Source organism: Plectropomus leopardus, chromosome 8, assembly GCF_026936395.1.
Source record: "Plectropomus leopardus strain MGB_pleo_1.0 chromosome 8, ASM2693639v1, whole genome shotgun sequence".
Classification (NCBI taxonomy): Eukaryota; Metazoa; Chordata; class Actinopteri; order Perciformes; family Serranidae; genus Plectropomus; species Plectropomus leopardus.
This window is the reverse complement of record NC_142183.1, coordinates 31,315,106-31,331,450: the sequence shown is the minus strand read 5'-3', so window position 1 is coordinate 31,331,450 and position 16,345 is coordinate 31,315,106.

Sequence of the window (16,345 nt, the reverse complement as noted above, 5' to 3'; positions counted from 1 at the left end):
TTTTTTCCCTGAGCTATAGTATGGCTTTTTTCGCAATACTATACTTTGGCCAAAAACGCTAAAAATATTGAGTTTTTATACCATTTCTTCAACAGGCTATACTATAAACAGCCTGAACATGCTGTTCTATGACTTTATTCAGTATTTGGAGCAATCACTTTTTTGACCATTTTTCCCTGAGCTATAGTATGGCCGTTTTCTTCATACTAAACTTTGGCCTGAAACACTCAAAATATTGAGTTTTTAGACCATTTTTTTCAGCAGACTGCACTATAAACAGCATCAACATGCTGTTGTATGACTTTTTTCAGCGTTTCGAAGGATCACTTTTTTGACCATTTTTCCCTGAGCTATAGTATGGCTTTTTTTTTGTAATACTATACTTTGGCCTAAAACGCTGAAAATATTGACTTTCTAGGCCGTTTTTTCAACAGGCTATACTACAAACAGCCTCAACATGCTGTTTTATGACGTTTTTCAGCATTTTGAGCGATCACTTTTTTGACCATTTTTCCCTGAGCTATAGTATGGCTTTTTTCGCCATACTATACTTAGGCCTGAAACACTCAAAATATTGAGTTTTTAGACCATTTTTTCAACAGACAACACTATAAACAGCCTGAACATGCTGTTCTATGACTTTTTTCAGCGTCAAGTATCACTTTTTGACCATTTTTTTCCCTGAGCGTATGGCGTTTTTCTCCATACTTAACTTTGGCCTAAAACGCTCAAAATATTGACTTTTTAGACTTTTTTTCAACAGGCTATACTATAAACAGTATTAATGACGTTTTTAAGCATTTGGAGCGATCACTTTTTTGACCATTTTTCCTTGAGCTATAGTATGTCTTTTTTCGTAATACTATACTTTGGCCTAAAACGCTCAAAATATTGACTTTCTAGGCCGTTTTTCAACAGGCTATGCTATAAACAGCCTCAACATGCTGTTCTATGACTTTTTTCAGCATTTTGAGCGATCACTTTTTTGACCATTTTTTCTTAGGCTATAGTACGGCTTTTTTTGCCATATAAACTTTGGCCTAAAATGGCCAAAATATTGACCTTTTAGACCGTTTCTTCAACAGGCTATACTATAAACAGCCTTAACATGCTATTTAATGACTTTTTTAAGCATTTTGAGCGATCACTTTTTTGACCATTTTTCCCTGGGCTATAGTATGGCTTTTTCAGCCATACTATACTTTGCCCTAAAATGCTAAAAATATTGACTTTCTAGGCCGTTTTTTCAACAGGCTATACTATAAACAGCCTCAACATGCTGTTTTATGACTTTTTTCAGCGTTTCAAAGGATCACTTTTTTGACCATTTTTTTCCTGAGCTATAGTATGGCGTTTTTCTCCATACTTAACTTTGGCCTAAAACGCTCAAAATATTGACTTTTTAGACTTTTTTTCAACAGGCTATACTATAAACAGCCTGAACATGCTATTTAATGACTTTTTTGAGCATTTGGAGCGATCACTTTTTTGACCATTTCTCCCTGAGCTATAGTATGGCTTTTTTTCGTAATACTATACTTTGGCCTGAAACACTCTAAATATTGACTTTTTAGATCATTTTTTTCAACAGACTACACTATAAACAGCATCAAAATGCTGTTCTATGACTTTTTTCAGCGTTTCGAAGGATCAGTTTTTTGACCATTTTTTCCCTGAGCTATAGTATGGCGTTTTTCTCCATACTATACTTTGGCCTAAAACGCTCAAAATATTGACTTTTTAGACTTTTTTTCAACAGGCTATACTATAAACAGCCTTAACATGCTATTTAATGACTTTTTTAAGCATTTGGAGCAATTACTTTTTTGACCATTTTTCCCTGGGCTATAGTATGGCTTTTTTCACCATCCTATACTTTGCCCTAAAATGCTAAAAATATTGACTTTCTAGGCCGTTTTTTCAAAAGGCTATACTATAAACAGCCTCAACATGCTGTTTTATGACTTTTTTCAGCATTTTGAGTGATCACTTTTTTGACCATTTTTCCCTGAGCTATAGTATGGCTTTTTTCGCCATACTATACTTTGGCCTAAAACGCTCAAAATATTGAGTTTTTAGACCATTTTTTCAACAGACAACACTATAAACAGCCTGAACATGCTGTTCTTTGACTTTTTTCAGCATTTCGAAGGATCACTTTTTTGACCATTTTTCCCTGAGCGTATGGCGTTTTTCTCCATACTTAACTTTGGCCTAAAACGCTCAAAATATTGACTTTTTAGACTTTTTTTCAACAGGCTATACTCTAAACAGCATTAACATGCTATTTAATGACTTTTTGAGCATTTGGAGCGATCAGTTTTTTGACCATTTTTCCCTGAGCTATAGTATGGCTTTTTTCGCAATACTATACTTTGCCCTAAAATGCTAAAAATATTGACTTCCTAGGCCGTTTTTCAACAGGCTATACTATAAAGAGCCTCAACATGCTGTTCTATGACTTTTTTCAGCATTTTGAGCGATCACTTTTTTGACAATTTTTTCCTAGGCTATAGTACGGCTTTTTTACCATACAAACTTTGGCCTAAAATGCTCAAAATATTGACCTTTTAGATAGTTTCTTCAACAAGCTATAGTATAAACAGCCTTAACATGCTATTTAATGACTTTTTTAAGCATTTTGAGCGATCACTTTTTTGACCATTTTTCCCTGGGCTATAGTATGGCTTTTTTAGCCATACTATACTTTGCCCTAAAATGCTCAAAATATTGACTTTCTAGGCCGTTTTTTCAACAGGCTATACTATAAACAGCCTCAACATGCTGTTTTATGACTTTTTTCAGCATTTTGAGCGATCACTTTTTTGACCATTTTTCCCTGAGCTATAGTATGGCTTTTTTCGCCATACTATACTTTGGCCTGAAACACTCAAAATATTGAGTTTTTAGACCATTTTTTCAACAGACAACACTATAAACAGCACCAACATGCTGTTTTATGACTTTTTTCAGCGTTTCAAAGGATCACTTTTTTGACCATTTTTTCCCTGAGCTATAGTATGGCGTTTTTCTCCATACTATACTTTGGCCTAAAGCGCTCAAAATATTGACTTTCTAGGCCGTTTTTTCAACAGGCTATACTATAAACAGCCTCAACATGCTGTTCTATGACTTTTTGCAGCATTTGAAATGATCACTTTTTCCACTATTTTTTCCCTGAGCTATAGTATGGCTTTTTTCGCAATACTATACTTTGGCCTGAAACACTCAAAATATTGATTTTTTAGACTTTTTTTCAACAGGCTATACTATAATCAGCCTGAACATGCTATTTAATGACTTTTTTAAGCATTTTGAGCGATCACTTCTTTGACAATTTTTCCCTGAGCTATAGTATGGCTTTTTTAGCCATACTATACTTTGCCCTAAAATGCTAAAAATATTGACTTTCTAGGCCGTTTTTTCAAAAGGCTATACTATAAACAGCCTCAACATGCTGTTTTATGACTTTTTTCAGCATTTTGAGTGATCACTTTTTTGACCATTTTTCCCTGAGCTATAGTATGGCTTTTTTAGCCATACTATACTTTGGCCTAAAACGCTCAAAATATTGAGTTTTTAGACCATTTTTTCAACAGACAACACTATAAACAGCCTGAACATGCTGTTCTATGACTTTTTTCAGCATTTCGAAGGATCACTTTTTTGACCATTTTTCCCTGAGCGTATGGCGTTTTTCTCCATACTTAACTTTGGCCTAAAATGCTCAAAATATTGACTTTTTAGACTGTTTTTTTCAACAGGCTATACTATAAACAGCATTAACATGCTATTTAATGACTTTTTTCAGCATCTGGAGCGATCACTTTTTTGACCATTTTTCCCTGAGCTATAGTGTGGCTTTTTTCGCCATACTATACTTTGGCCTGAAACACTCATAATATTGAGTTTTTAGACCATTTTTTCAACAGACAACACTATAAACAGCCTGAACATGCTGTTCTATGACTTTTTTCAGCATTTCGAAGGATCACTTTTTTGACCATTTTTCCCTGAGCGTATGGCGTTTTTCTCCATACTTAACTTTGGCCTAAAATGCTCAAAATATTGACTTTTTAGACTGTTTTTTTCAACAAGCTATAGTATAAACAGCATTAACATGCTATTTAATGACTTTTTTAAGCATTTTGAGCGATCACTTTTTTGACCATTTTTCCCTGGGCTATAGTATGGCTTTTTTTTGCGCCATACTATACTTTGCCCTAAAATGCTAAAAATATTGACTTCCTAGGCCGTTTTTCAACAGGCTATACTATAAAGAGCCTCAACATGCTGTTCTATGACTTTTTTCAGCATTTTGAGCGATCACTTTTTTGACAATTTTTTCCTAGGCTATAGTACGGCTTTTTTACCATACAAACTTTGGCCTAAAATGCTCAAAATATTGACCTTTTAGATAGTTTCTTCAACAAGCTATAGTATAAACAGCCTTAACATGCTATTTAATGACTTTTTTAAGCATTTTGAGCGATCACTTTTTTGACCATTTTTCCCTGGGCTATAGTATGGCTTTTTTAGCCATACTATACTTTGCCCTAAAATGCTGAAAATATTGACTTTCTAGGCCGTTTTTTCAACAGGCTATACTATAAACAGCCTCAACATGCTGTTTTATGACTTTTTTCAGCATTTTGAGCGATCACTTTTTTGACCATTTTTCCCTGAGCTATAGTATGGCTTTTTTCGCCATACTATACTTTGGCCTAAAACGCTCAAAATATTGAGTTTTTAGACCATTTTTTCAACAGACAACACTATAAACAGCACCAACATGCTGTTCTATGACTTTTTTCAGCGTTTCGAAGATCACTTTTTTGACCATTTTTTCCCTGAGCTATAGTATGGCGTTTTTCTCCATACTTAACTTTGGCCTAAAACGCTCAAAATATTGACTTTTTAGACTTTTTTTCAACAGGCTATACTATAAACAGCATTAACATGCTATTTAATGACTTTTTTGAGCATTTGGAGCGATCACTTTTTTGACCATTTTTCCCTGAGCTATAGTATGGTTTCTTTCGTAATACTATACTTTGGCCTAAAACGCTCAAAATATTGACTTTTTAGACCATTTTTTCAACAGGCTATAATATAAACAGCCTCAGCATGATGTTCTATGACGTTTTTCAGCATTTGGAGCAATCACTTTTTTGACCATTTTTCCCTGAGCTATAGTATGGCTTTTTTAGCCATACTATACTTTGCCCTAAAATGCTAAAAATATTGACTTTCTAGGCCGTTTTTTCAACAGGCTATACTATAAACAGCCTCAACATGCTGTTTTATGACTTTTTTCAGCATTTTGAGTGATCACTTTTTTGACCATTTTTCCCTGAGCTATAGTATGGCGTTTTTCTCCATGCTAACCCTTGGCCTGAAACACTCAAAATATTGACTTTTTAGACCATTTCTTCAACAGGCTATAATATAAACAGCCGAAACATGCTGTTCAATTACTTTTTTCAGTATTTGGAGAGGTCACTTTTTTGACCATTTTTCCCTGAGCTATAGTATGGCTTTTTACGCCATACTATACTTTGGCCTGAAACACTCAAAATATCGAGTTTTTAGACCATTTTTTCAACAGACAACACTAAAAACAGCACCAACATGCTGTTCTATGACTTTTTTCAGCGTTTTGAAGGATCACTTTTTTGACCATTTTTTCCCTGAGGTATAGTATGGCGTTTTTCTCCATACTTAACTTTGGCCTAAAACGCTCAAAATATTGACTTTTTAGAGTTTTTTTCAACAGGCTATACTATAAACAGCATTAACATGCTATTTAATGACATTTTTCAGCATTTGGAGCGATCACTTTTTTGACCATTTTTCCCTGACTTTTTTTGTAATACTATACTTTGGCCTAAAACGCTCAAAATATTGACTTTCTAGGCTGTTTTTTCAACAGGCTATACTATAAACAGCCTCAACATGCTGTTCTATGACTTTTTGCAGCATTTGAAATGATCACTTTTTCCACTATTTTTTCCCTGAGCTATAGTATGGCTTTTTTCGTAATACTATACTTTGGCCTAAAACGCTCAAAATATTGACTTTCTAGGCCGTTTTTTCAACAGGCTATACTATAAACAGCCTCAACATGCTGTTCTATGACTTTTTGCAGCATTTGAAATGATCACTTTTTCCACTATTTTTTCCCTGAGCTATAGTATGGCTTTTTTCGCAATACTATACTTTGGCCTGAAACACTCAAAAAATATTGACCTTTTAGATAGTTTCTTCAACAAGCTATAGTATAAACACCCTTAACATGCTATTTAATGACTTTTTTAAGCATTTTGAGCGATCACTTTTTTGACCATTTTTCCCTGGGCTATAGTATGGCTTTTTTAGCCATACTATACTTTGCCCTAAAATGCTGAAAATATTGACTTTCTAGGCCGTTTTTTCAACAGGCTATACTATAAACAGCCTCAACATGCTGTTTTATGACTTTTTTCAGCATTTTGAGCGATCACTTTTTTGACCATTTTTCCCTGAGCTATAGTATGGCTTTTTTCGCCATACTATACTTTGGCCTGAAACACTCAAAATATTGAGTTTTTAGACCATTTTTCAACAGACAACACTATAAACAGCACCAACATGCTGTTCTATGACTTTTTCAGCGTTTCGAAGGATCACTTTTTTGACCATTTTTTCCCTGAGCTATAGTATGGCGTTTTTCTCCATACTTAACTTTGGCCTAAAACGCTCAAAATATTGACTTTTTAGAGTTTATTTCAACAGGCTATACTATTAACAGCATTAACATGCTATTTAATGACATTTTTCAGCATTTGGAGCGATCACTTTTTTGACCATTTTTCCCTGAGCTATAGTATGGCTTTTTTCGTAATACTATACTTTGGCCTAAAACGCTCAAAATATTGACTTTCTAGGCCGTTTTTTCAACAGGCTATACTATAAACAGCCTCAACATGCTGTTCTATGACTTTTTGCAGCATTTGAAATGATCACTTTTTCCACTATTTTTTCCCTGAGCTATTGTATGGCTTTTTTCGCAATACTATACTTTGGCCTAAAACACTCAAAATATTGATTTTTTAGACCGTTTTTTCAACAGGCTATAATATAAACAGCCTCAGCATGATGTTCTATGACGTTTTTCAGCATTTGGAGCAATCACTTTTTTGACCATTTTTCCCTGAGCTATAGTATGGCTTTTTTCTTAATACTATACTTTGGCCTGAAACACTCAAAAAATATTGACCTTTTAGATAGTTTCTTCAACAAGCTATAGTATAAACAGCCTTAACATGCTATTTAATGACTTTTTTAAGCATTTTGAGCGATCACTTTTTTGACCATTTTTCCCTGAGCTATAGTATGGCTTTTTTCGCCATACTATACTTTGGCCTGAAACACTGAAAATATTGAGTTTTTAGACCATTTTTTCAACAGACAACACTATAAACAGCACCAACATGCTGTTCTATGACTTTTTTCAGCGTTTCGAAGGATCACTTTTTTGACCATTTTTTCCCTGAGCTATAGTATGGCGTTTTTCTCCATACTTAACTTTGGCCTAAAACGCTCAAAATATTGACTTTTTAGAGTTTATTTCAACAGGCTATACTATTAACAGCATTAACATGCTATTTAATGACATTTTTCAGCATTTGGAGCGATCACTTTTTTGACCATTTTTCCCTGAGCTATAGTATGGCTTTTTTCGTAATACTATACTTTGGCCTAAAGCGCTCAAAATATTGACTTTCTAGGCCGTTTTTTCAACAGGCTATACTATAAACAGCCTCAACATGCTGTTCTATGACTTTTTGCAGCATTTGAAATGATCACTTTTTCCACTATTTTTTCCCTGAGCTATAGTATGGCTTTTTTCGCAATACTATACTTTGGCCTAAAACACTCAAAATATTGATTTTTTAGACCGTTTTTTCAACAGGCTATAATATAAACAGCCTCAGCATGATGTTCTATGACATTTTTCAGCATTTGGAGCAATCACTTTTTTGACCATTTTTCCCTGAGCTATAGTATGGCTTTTTTCACAATACTATACTTTGGCCAAAAACGCTCAAAATGTTGACTTTTTAGACCATTTCTTCAATAGGCTACATTATAAACAGCATTAAAATGCTGTTCTATGACTTTTTTCAGCGTTTCGAAGGATCACTTTTTTGACCATTTTTCCCTGAGCTATAGTATGGCGTTTTTCTCCATACTAACCCTTGGCCTGAAACACTCAAAATATTGACTTTTTAGACCATTTCTTCAACAGACTACACTATAAACAGCATCAAAATGCTGTTCTATGACTTTTTTCAGCGTTTTGAAGGATCACTTTTTTGACCATTTTTCCCATAATGGCTTTTTTCGCAATACTATACTTTGGCCAAAAACGCTCAAAATATTGACTTTTTAGACCACTTCTTCAACAGGCTATACTATAAACAGCATCAAAATGCTGTTCTATGACTTTTTTCAGCATTTCGAAGAATCACTTTTTTTGATCATTTTTCCCTGAGCTATAGTATGGCGTTTTTCTCCATGCTATACTTTGGCCTAAAACACTCAAAATATTGACTTTTTAGACTGTTTTTTTAACAAAAGGGTATAATATAAACAGCCTCAACATGATGTTCTATGACTTTTTGCAGCATTTGGAGCGATCACTTTTTTGACCATTTTTTCCCTGAGTTATAGTATGGCGTTTTTCTCCATACTAACCCTTGGCCTGAAACACTCAAAATATTGACTTTTTAGACCACTTCTTCAACAGGCTATACTATAAACAGCATCAAAATGCTGTTCTATGACTTTTTTCAGCATTTCGAAGAATCACTTTTTTGATCATTTTTCCCTGAGCTATAGTATGGCTTTTTTCGCCATGCTATACTCTGCCCTAAAATGCTCAAAATATTGAATTTCTATGCAATTTTTTCCAACAGGCTATGATATAAACATCTTCAACATGCTGTTCTATGACTTTTTTCAGCATTTTGAGCGATCACTTTTTTGACCATTTTTCCCTGAGCTATAGTATGGCTTTTTTCGCCATACTATACTTTGGCCTGAAACACTCAAAATATTGAGTTTTTATACCATTTCTTCAACAGGCTATACTACAAACAGCCTAAACATGCTGTTCTATGACTTTTTTTCAGTATTTGGAGAGATCAGTTTTTTGACCATATTTCCCTGAGCTATAGTATGGCTTTTTTCGCCATACTATACTTTGGCCTGAAACGCTCAAAATATTGACTTTCTAGGCCGTTTTTTCAACAGGCTATACTATAAACAGCCTCAACATGCTGTTCTTTGACTTTTTTCAGTATTTGGAGAGATCACTTTTTTGACCATTTTTCCCTGAGCTATAGGGAAAGGCTGTTTTTCCATACTAAACTTTGGTTGAAAATGGTCAAAATAATGACTTTTTAGAACATTTTTTGTACAGGCTATATTATAAACAGCCTCAATATGTTGTTCTATGACTTTTTTCAGCATTCGGAGCCATGACTTTTTTGACCATTTGTTCCTGAACTATAGGAAGGCTTTTTTTGCTATACTAAACTTTAGCGTAAAACGCTCAACACATTGACTTTTTAGACCGTTTATTCAATAGGCTATAGTATAAACAGTCTTAAAATTGTATTTAATGACTTTAATCACTTTTTCCGTGGGCTATAGTATGGCTTTTTTACCATAATAAACTTTGGCCTAAAATGATCAAAATATTGACTTTTTACACCGTTTTTACAACAGCCTGTACTATAAACAGCCTCACCATGCTGTTCTATGACTTTTTTCAGAAATTGGAGCAATCGCTTTTTTGACCATTTTTCCCTGAGCCATAGTATGGCTCTTTTTTTTGCCATACTATACTTTGGCCTAAAACGCTCAAAATATTAACTTTTTAGGCTGGATTTTCAACAGGCTGTATTATAAACAGCCTCTTGACATTTTTCAGCATTCGGAGCCATGACTTTTTTGACCATTTTTCCCTCGGCTATTGTATGACTTTTTTTTCCTTATTAAACTTTCGTTACAAATGGTAAAAAATGCTCAAAATATTGACTTTTTAGACCGTTTTTTCAACAGGCTGTACTATAAACAGCCTCAACATGCTGTTCTATGACTTTTTGCAGCATTTAAAGCGATCACTTTTTTGACCATTTTTCCCTGGGCTATAGAATGGCTTTTTTGCCATACTAAACTTTGGTCTAAAACGCTAATATTGAATTTTTTTTTATAGTTTATTCAAAAGGATCTACTCTTTAGTGCTTCAACATGCTGTTCTATGACTCCTGTCAGCATTTGGAGCGATCGCATTTTTGACTACTTCTCCCTGAGTTATCGTATGGCTTTTTTCGCTATACTACAATTTGGCATGGAGCGCTCAAAATGTTGACTATTTGGCCCATTTTTTCAACAGGCTATACTAAAACTGTGCCTGAACATGCTGTTCTATGACTTTTTTCAGCATTTGGGGTGATACATTTTTGGACCATTTTTCCCTGAGCTATAGTATGGCTTTTTTCACCATACTATACTTTGGCCTGAAACACTCAAAATATTAACTTTTTAGTCTGTTTTCTTAACAGCTATACTATATAGTGCCTCAACATGGTGTTCTACGACTTTTTTCAGCATTTGGCATGATCACTTTTTTGACCATTTTTCCCTGGGCTATAGTATGGCCTTTTCCACCATATTGTACTCAGGCTTAAAATGCTCAAAACATTGTGTTTTTGGACCTTTTTTTCAACAGGCTATACTATAAACTGCCTCAACATATTGTTCTATGACTTTTTTGAGGATTTGGAACGATCACTTCATTGACCATCTTTCCCTGTGCTATCGTATGGCTTTTTTCGCCATACTGTAATTTAACCAAAATCACTCAAAATATTGATTTTCTAGACCTTTTTTTTCAACAGGCTATACTATTTATTGCCTCAACATGGTGTTCTATGACTTTTTTCAGCATTTGGAACGATCACTCTTTTGACCATTTTTCTTGGGCTAAAGTATGGCTTTTGTTGCCATATTGTACTTTGGCCTGAATTTATAACAGCCTTTTGAAAATATGGTCAAAAAAGCCAATATGATGAGCTTTTTAGGTCAACGAATAGTATCAAAAAGTAGGTCAAAAAAGCGATACAGTATTACAGGCAAAAGTCATCAAAAAAGTTATCACTGCAAATGCTGAATAAAGATGAAAAAAGCCATACAATAGTGTAAGGAAAAGTTGTCAAAAAAATAGATCGCTCCAAATGCTGACAAAAGTCATGCAACAGCATGTTGAAGCAGCTTATAGTATAGCCTGTTGAAACAGGTCCAAAAACCCAATATTTTGAGTGTTTCAGGCCAAAGTATAGAATAGCAAAAAAAGCCATAGTACAATACATGAAAAATGGTAAAAAAAGTAATCTCCCAACACTGAAAAAGTCATAGAACAGCATGTATTTTGAGAGTTTTAGGCCAAATAATATTATGGCAAAAAAAGCCATATTATAACACAGGGATAAATGTTCAAAAAAGTGATCAATCCAAATGCTGAAAAACTTCAATCAAAAACATGTTGAGGCAGTCTATAGTATAGACTGTTAAAAAAGCAGTCCAAAAAGTCAATATTTTTTAGCATTTTAGGCCAATGTATAGTATGGCGAAAAAAGCATGGCGAAAAAAATGAACAAAACGCCATATCATAGTATGTTGAAAAACATCAAGTTTTGACTTATCATCAAAGTGGCTGAAAATGACATATAACTTGTAGAGATGCTTCATAGTATACAATGTGGAACCAGAGGTAAAAAAAAAAAAAAAAAACTCAAAATTTATCATGTTGAAAAAATAACCAACAAAGCCATTGTATAATATGTTGAAAATGTAAAATTTTGACATGTAGAAAAATGGTTGAAAACGACATATTATGCTTGTAGAAACATGTCATAGTATGTGTGGATAAGATAGCCAAAAACGATCAAAAAGTCAAAATCAAAAAGAAAATGCCATAGTAGTATGTCAAAAAATTTCTAATGTCATAAACATGGCTGAAAAATTATATTATGGATTATGTATTATATTATGTATATTATGACTTTGTAAAACAAATTTCCAATTATTATTTCAAATACATACTGGACTTTGGCATTTTCATAATTTTTAAAATGATATCATTATATGACATTTTATGATTTTTTTTAATCACATACTCTACAATGACATGTTTATGATTATGGAAAGAGCATTTTTGAATGTCAGTGTGTACTATATTATGACATTTTTTGAATAATTATTTTTAAGACATACCATGCCATGATATATTTTTGAGTTCTTGGACCAAAAAGTATAATATAAAGTTTACTGATTTTTCAAATGACATGAATTTAACATATTTTTAAGTGATTTTACTATGACATTTTCATTTTTTTCATTTGTTTTTTTTAAAATAACAAACACATTATACTTTGATGTTTTTATGATTTTTTAAATGAAATATAATAGTGACATTTTTCTGATTTTTAAAGACATACTATTCCATGACAGATTTGTGATTTTTTTTAAAAAAATGACATATTATACCATAACATGTTTTCATCACTTTTTTCATTGACATACTATATTGTGACATTTTTATGATTTTTGAAATAAGATATAATATGATGACATTTTCATCATTTTTTTCATGAGATACTACACTGTGACATTTCAAGGTGTTTTTATGACATACTATGTTATAACATGATTTTCTTTTAAATAACATACTATACTTTGAAAATTTTATGAGTTTTTTAAACAACATACAATATCTAATCTTCCATTAAAGCTCCCATTAAAAAAGTACAGACAACCCTGTGATAAGCTATAAACCACACATGCACACATGCACACATACACACTATAAACACGGAGGCAGCCAGACACTTGGCAGGCTCCTGCGCCACCGGCTGCTCCCTCAGTGATACAAGTCACTGTTGCTCCAAAGAGCATTTTGGCTCTACATTTGTAAACCATCTAATTCTTTACTCACTGTTGACAAAAAAATGTCTTTTGTGGAAACAGCAAACAGGGATTTCAAGCATGTCAAATATTGACAAAGATAGTGAAAGACGAGGAAAGCATTATACATCTGACACAAGGCACAGGATTACAGAGAGGGAGGCCATCTGTGTGTGTGCGTGTTTCCCTTTATCTGAATAGAAATATATAGTTTTTTAAAAGACACTTAAACATACAGAATGATAAATAATTAAGAGCACACAGCTTTAGCTCAACAGTCACATAGCTTGCAGCAGCTACGGCTGATGGTTAGCAGTTGTTTTGACTTATATTTGAACTTGTCACAATTGTTGAGCAGTTTGGTTTTCAAGTTTTTCTGTGAGACCATGGAAACAACTTATTTGGATTGCACAGGGCAGAGGGGCAGACTGGAGGTAGAAGATAGTCGTGGCCTTCAGTAACTGAATGGATTGCTACCTCTTCATACTTTGTATAATGCTATTAGAATTTGATACGAAGCTTTCATGGTGGATATCAACATATCCTCATGCAACAGGTCATACATTATCCTATGAAAATGCACACATAACACTATATATGATATCCTAAAGTTATGTAATTTACGTAGAGTTACTGTGGTTAGGTTTAGGAAGAGAAACATGGTGAGGACGTACCTTAAAACTGCTCAAAATTTACACAGTTCTGAACACCAGTTGATCAGTTTGGGGCGGCTCTGGCTCAGGGTCAGAGCGGGTCATCCTCTAATCCGTACGTAATGGTTTGATCCCCGGCTCCTTCAGGCAACATGTCGAAGTATCCTTGGGCAAGATACTGAAACCAAAAAATGCTCCAGAAGCTGCATCAAACACCTTTCTACTATGACAATTCCCAGTGGAAGGCCCTGCTTTTTGTGACCCATCAACCACCCCAACCTGTGCAAGTGCTTGGGACCTTTAATATCATTAGCACAATAGTTAACATAGCTTATGCACAAAGTGTTTATGGTTTTGTTTGGTCTTTGCACTGTGTGTGCGTGTTCTCCACCTTTTTTCTCCCCCAGTGCTTTGTTTGCAGTGTGTGTGTGTGTGCGTGTTTGTGTGTGTTTGTGCAGCGGTAGGCGTGTCTGGCTGATTAGGCGCACCTGTTTCACGTTCTGACAATCAACCCTGCCTTCTTACACCTGTGTGTCCTCCTCGCGTGCATCCTGCTGTTTTTTCTCTTGTAGATTCTCGTGTGCTATTCGCCTGCCCCTACACAGTGTTTTTTTGTTCTTTACTAGTTGACTCTTTTTGATATACTTCATGCCTTTTTGTTCTCCCATGCAGTTCTCACCTGTGACACGCCAATGCTAAAGCCTGCCTACTTCTCACTGTCGTTTCACCTGTTCGAGTTAACCTTGCATGCCCGCCGACATTGCCTGCCCTTTTGTTCATTCATTTGTTTTTACAGTTATCTCAGTTAAATTTTTCCAGACTCTGTGTCTGCATTTTTGGGTCCCAGACATGAACAACCTTACAAAAGTACTGCCTCAAAATTAGGTATAAATGTTGGTGCATTACTTTTCATAGGAAAATGAATGAAAAGTGCATCTGAACAGCATGTGGAGGAAATGACAAGATTTGCCTCTGCACATATATGAGCATCCTCAAATTTCAATTCAATTTAGGGTCCTCAAATTCTAAAAAGAATTTAAATTGGAACACCAATATGACTGCTGGATCATCTTTAAGTGCTGTGTTATTAAACTTAACGTATTCATCACCTTTGTACTTCAGATTGTTTTAGTCTATTCACATATTAGTGAATCTCAGTGCTTCAGTGTTTATGCCTTAGAATGGGAGAAAAGTGAATTGTGATGCAACATGGAGGTTTAAGCTTGAGTCACATCAATTGGACTCGAGTCAGACTCAAGTCACAAATTCTGTGACTTCAGACTTGTCTTGACAAAATCAAAGACTTGCAACTGAACTTGAAAGTTCAGTTGCAAGTCTTTGATTTTTAACACCAATGACTCATAACTTCACTTGGACTTGAGCTTTTTGCCTTGAACACTTGACACCTTCCACCAAGTCCAAAAATTTAAAAAAAATATTTAAAAAGTGTGCCACTATCAATTCATTTTTCTTCTTTTCTACATCAAGTAATGGTAATGCTGTCATTCCCAACAAGATGACTTTAATTCCCTAAATCCAAAATAAAACCCCAACTAATTCAATTATGCAAAACACCCAAGTAGGAAAATACAGATGGAGACACAATTAAAAAACAACAACAAAAAACAGTTTTAACACACACACACACACACACACACACACACACACACATATACACATACATACAAAAAGTATTCATAATTTTTGAAAGTATCATTTTTTATTACCCTGATGTTAAAATAGCACTACATTTGGTTAGAAGTGCATTACTTTAGGACTCCAAGAGATAAAGTTTAGGACTTGGGACTTGACTTAAGACTGTCTTGACTAAGAGCTGAATTGGCACATAAGTTCAAAACTTGATACTTGGGCCTACTAATAACAAAATGCAATGACTTGGTCCCTCTGTTGATGCAACACAGTATATTTTTTGAGCAGAGTTAAGATCTACAAGACACTTCACTAAAGGAAAATGAATGGCACTCGCATAGCCCCAACATAAACCAAACCAAAAGTGTGTTTTGCTGAGTGCAAAACAAGGTGAAATTGGAAATAGAGTTTGTGCTAGAGGCAGAAATATCTCCATTAGATTTAAAGGGCTGATTTATTGGCAGTGGAACATTCTGCTTCTATTGCTATTGCAAATCAACTCAGCAAGGAACATCATGAATCCTTAGTCTTCTGTCCCAAAGCCACAGTTGGCTTGTGCACAGTCAGTGTGTGTGTGTGTGTGTGTAGAGGAGGATGAAAACTGGCCAAAGCACTGCCGTCCCAGTAGAGTCACTGAAGACTTTCGACTCGAGTCATTGATTCTAATTATAATTTCATCTGGGGGCTGTAGATTTAGGAAGAAGAGGCTGTTCACACACATACAGCACTTGCACAAGGACACACACACACACACACACACACACACAATTGATTTGTAGTCCAATGGTTCTGCTACTTTGATGCTGGACATCTGCTCTGAGCATTTGGTTAATTCCATTGTCAAACAGAAACACACACACAAAAGTGAATAAATGAGCACACGATCACTCAGAGATACATATGGATCACTCAACAAACAGTCAACAAAAACCATTCAAGATTCAAGTCATCAAAGTCACAGTCAGATGATAAAAAGCTTATTTATTTTGAGTATTGGCAGAGCTGTTGCTACGCTGGATTAAAGTAAG